The sequence below is a fragment of the Solanum stenotomum genome, chromosome 5 (assembly GCF_019186545.1).
Source record: "Solanum stenotomum isolate F172 chromosome 5, ASM1918654v1, whole genome shotgun sequence".
Classification (NCBI taxonomy): Eukaryota; Viridiplantae; Streptophyta; class Magnoliopsida; order Solanales; family Solanaceae; genus Solanum; species Solanum stenotomum.
Window position 1 is genome coordinate 42,946,962 of NC_064286.1, and position 5,103 is coordinate 42,952,064.

A 5,103-nucleotide genomic window follows, 5' to 3' on the forward strand; every position below is an offset into this window, starting at 1 on the left:
TCTCCTCCATTAAATCTACGTCTCGACACAGAGAACCTCTCTGAAACAGTTTCTCCAACAAAATCTTCATTACTGTAAAAAAGGTTGCGACTAGAACTACACCCGCCAAGATGAACACCTATCTCTAACATGGTTCCATCATTGAATCATGACTCTGATACCACTTGTTGTGACAAAAAGATGAAAACGAAAATCTAAAATAAAGAACACCAAGTTTAATGTGGAAAAATCCTTCAAAACGAAGGTAACCACCACGGGATCGACAAGATCCGAATTGCTTCACTATAACAATAAGGGAGTTACAAATATTTTTCTAATGGCTACACAACATGTGCCAAAAGAAAACAAATAATAGCTACACCAACAAAAGATAAATAGAAAGAAACACCATCCAAACCCAGTTGCAGTTCGAGACCTAAAACAGGATCTAGCTGAATTCTGAATCCGATCTCCACCGTTAAAATCAACCGCCAAGATGTCAGGAACATTCAGTCCAAATTGCAACCCGATCCAACGGTTAGTTAAACGGAAAAAACGATCTGAAGGTTGTTGGTTGAAATAAAAGACTGCAACAAAAGAACTATTTTTCTTCTTTCTCCTCTCTTGTTGAAAGCTCTCTCAAAAACCTCTCTTATGTCTTAATATATTTCAAAGACAATACTAATGAGCAATTGAATTATTCTCTCATGACCATCCTCTATTTATAGAGTTGTGCTTTTCCTTACAAAGCCAAAACCCACTACAAATAGGATTACAATTCCAATCATTTTCCTAAAAGAATTGAAAACCAAATAAAGAGAATAATTCCAATCCTTTTTCAAGTAGGATTAGGCCATGAGCCTTTGGCTGGAACATGGGCAATAGCCCAACAAATTCCCCCTCCAGCTAAGGGGCCAAATGAACTTCAAGTGGAAGAACTCTTGACAGGCTTCATGCTTGCCGCACTTCTACAAAACTCATGCTTGTCTACGATCACAACTTTTGTAAGCATATCTGAAGGATTGTCATCAGTGTGTATCTTCTCAACCTCAAATAATTTCTCCTCCAGGGCCATTCTAATCCAATGATATTTTCTACTAATATGCTTGGACTTAGACTGAAATGTAGAGTGCTTGGTGAGATAAATAGCACTTTGATTATCATAAAATAAGACAAACCTTGATTGTTCAAAATCAAGATCTTTGATAAACTCCTTCATCTAAAGCAATTCTTTGGCACCTTCAGTGATGGCAATATATTCTGCTTCTATGGTAGATAGAGTTATGCACTTCTGAAGTCTTGATTGCCAAGAAATAGCTTTCCCTCTAAAAGTGATCAAATAACCAGAAGTGGATTATGAGTTATCAAGATTTTCTCTCAAATTAGAGTTTGTGTAGCATACAAGTTCAGACTTGCCACTACCAAAGCACAACTCCATAACTGAAGTACCTTTCAAATATCTTAGTATCCATTTCACTGCAGCCCAATGTTCTTTTCCAGGATTGGAAAGACATCTACTAATGATACCAACAACATGTACAATATCTGGTTTAGTGCAAATCATAGCATACAACAAACTACCAACCGCGAAAGGGTATGGAATACTTGACATCTCATTCTTCTCTTCATTAGTAGATAGACTTTGGGTCGTACTCAACTTAAAGTGTTTAGCAAGAGGTGTACTAACCACTTTTGCTCTGTCATGTTGAACCTCTTGAGTACTTTCTCAATAAACTCCTTCTGGGATAGTGATAACTCGTTCTTATGTCTATCCCGATGAATTTGTATGCCTAAGATCTTCTTTGATGGCCCTAAGTCCTTCATCGCAAACGATTTGCTTAACTCTTTCTTAAGGACTACAATTCTAGATTTATTTTTGCGAACAATCAACATATCATCCACATAAAGTAGTAAGATAATAAAATCATCATCAGAGAACTTCTGAAAGAATACACAATGATCTGAAGAAGTTTTCTTGTATCCCTGATTTTCAATGACAGGTTCAAACTTCAAGCACCACTGCCTTGGAGCTTGTTTCAAGCCATACAAGTTCTTTCTCAATTTGCAAACATGGTTTTCTTTTCCTTTAACTATGAAGCCTTCAGGTTGCTCCATGCAGATCTCCTCTTCTAAATCACCATGAAGAAAGGCAATCTTGACATCCATCTGCTTAACCTCTAAATCTAGACTTTCGGCTAAGGCTAGAACCATACGAATAAAGGACATTTTCACAACAGGAGAGAAAATTTTATCGAAGTCAATTCCCTTTCTTTGACCAAAACCTTTGACAACTAACCTAGCCTTGTATCTAGGTACAGATGTATGTTGCTCTTTCTTTAATCTGAAGATCCATTTATTTGTTAAAGCTTTCTTACCTTTCGGTAACTCCACTAGCTCATATGTGCCATTCTCATGAAGTGACTTCATCTCGTCTTCCATAGCTTCTACCCACCAATCTCTATGAGTATCTAGTATGACTTCATCATAACCTTCAGGTTCTCCCATGTCAGTCAAAAGGATATACTCATTAGGAGAATAACGTGTTGAGCTTCGCTTCTCTCTGGTGGATCTTCTACAAGAGGTTTCTGGAGCATCCAAATTTGTCATCTCAGCATTAGTTGGTTAATGATCAACCACAACATCACCAATAGGAACATCTATAAGTTCTACACCCTAATCATTATCTAGATCATTATCTTGGGTTCCTTCATGTGCAAAAGATGTATCAATAATAGGAACTGGATCAACATCAACTAAGCTCTCATCAATCTGAGAATCTGGTTTCTTAACCTTGTCAATATCTTCAATAGTTTGATCTTCAAAGAACACAACATCATGACTTCTAATGAGCTTCTTATCAATTGGATCATAAAAGCGATATCCAAACTCATCTTGACCATAACTAATGAAGATGCATTGTTTAGTTTTAACATCCAATTTCGACCTCTCATCTTTTGGAACATGCACGCAAGCTTTACACCCAAACACTTTCAAGTGATCATATGAAACATCCTTAGCAAACCAAACTTTGTTTGGAACATCACCATCCAAAGCAACAGCAGGAGACAAATTGATAACATAAGCAACAGTGTTAAGTGCTTCAGCCCAAAATGAATTTGGAAGTTTAGCCTTTGAAAGCACACATCTAACTCTTTCAACTAAAGTTCTGTTCATCCTTTCTGTCAGGCCATTTAATTGAGGAGTCTTTGGAGGAGTCTTCTGATGACGAATTCCTTGCGATTTGCAGTAGTTATCAAAGGGATCAATATACTCACCACCATTATCAGTGCGAATACATTTTAATTTCTTTCCCGTTTCTCTCTCAGATAAGGCTTGAAACTCCTTAAACACATCAAGTACTAGATCTTTGGATTTTAAAGGATATACTTAAATCTTGCGAGAATGATCATCAATGAAAGTTGCAAAATAAAGTGCACCACCTTTTGACTTCACTTTAAAAGGACCACACAAATCAGAGTGTACTAGCTCCAGTAGCTCAGACTTTCTAGAAGGAGGATGATTGTGAAAATAAACTTTTTTCTGTTCCCAGCTAAGCAATGAACACATATTTTTACCTTTGCTTGTTTCACACCAGCAAACAAATTCTTCTTTGCCAAACAGGTGATCCCCCTTTCGCTCATATGATTAAGCCTTTTCTGCCACAATTCTGATAAAGTCTCACTTTCCACCAAATTTAAGAGTCTCCAAGAATCGATCCTTGTGTCACGTATAAATTTGAATGCTTTCTTCCTCAAGCTACAATCAATGAGCCTTTGGTGAGCTTCCATTGGCCATTAAACAAGTCATTATGTTAGCCAACATCATCTAGTTGTCCTACATAGATCAAATTCAAGGGAATGTCTGGAGCATGCTTGACATTCTGAAGGACTAAAATAAGCAGGTGTAATGCGGAAGCTAGCAAAGCAAACCTTGAAAGACCATGAGTAAGAAGACAAACGAGAAACACACCAAAAGAGACATATTTAATATGGTTCGGTCAATCGACCTACATCCACAAATAAGATGAGCAATCCACTATAAATATGAGAGTACAAAATATAGAGAGAAACAACCTCAACCAATTCACTCGGAATACAAGGAGGTACACAAAATTCTCCTCCATAACCGCAACTCTCAAAACCCTAGGACTACATTGTGAATGCTAATTAAGTTAGAAGGAACAAACCTATAATTATAGAGTCCTAAAACCTTTCCTACAAGAAAAAGACTAGTCAAAATATTAAAACCTTTTCCTAAAAGGAAAACTTATTTATGGTAAGAAATTAGGGCAAATAAACTCCAACAAGATGAGGGGATGACGTTATGGAGGTAGGTTTGTGGTGGTGATGGGTTGATTATTCTTCGCCGACGAAGACAAAGAAAGTTGTGATATAAATTTAAATGAATATTTTTTCTTGTCAAATTAGAGATAAAAATGGGTAGAATTTAGATTGGAAGAAGATATGATTATTAGAGAATTTTAATAATTAGTTAGGGATTAATTAGTGTATAATAGAGTTAACGAAAGAAAAGTTAATTAATAAAGAAAAGAAAAATAAAAAGAATATAAAAAATTATAATTTCTAATGTGGTGTTGACGTGGTAATGTAATACACCACATCATGTGAGAGTGGTGTTATGCGTCTCAAGATGGTATAAAATTCACTTTTAAGTAGTAAGAGTGTGTAATAGGTCGTCATAATAGTTGAAGCGTGAAACTGACTTTTCGGTATAAGTTTGAGGGGGAATTTATACAATTTTTCTTTTGAAAAAAATAATTTATTTTTTCATTAAAACTTTTTTAAAAAAAAAGTATTTTAAACTTCAATTTTTAATTGTTTTTATCCCCCCACCTCCAAAAAAAAATTAAGTTTGTTTTTAAAAAATATTTCCAATTTCAAAATTTTATTTTCACCTCACCCCCAACCTCTCCCCCCCGCCCATCCCCATCAACCCCCCACCCCCTCCAAAAAAAATTTAAGTTTGTTTTTAAAAATATTTTCAATTTCAAATTTTATTTTTCCACCCCACTCCCACCCCCTACCCGCGACCCCCACCCCCCTCCAAAAAAAATTTAAGTTTTTTTTTTAAAAAACATTTTCAATTTCAATTTTTTATTTTTTC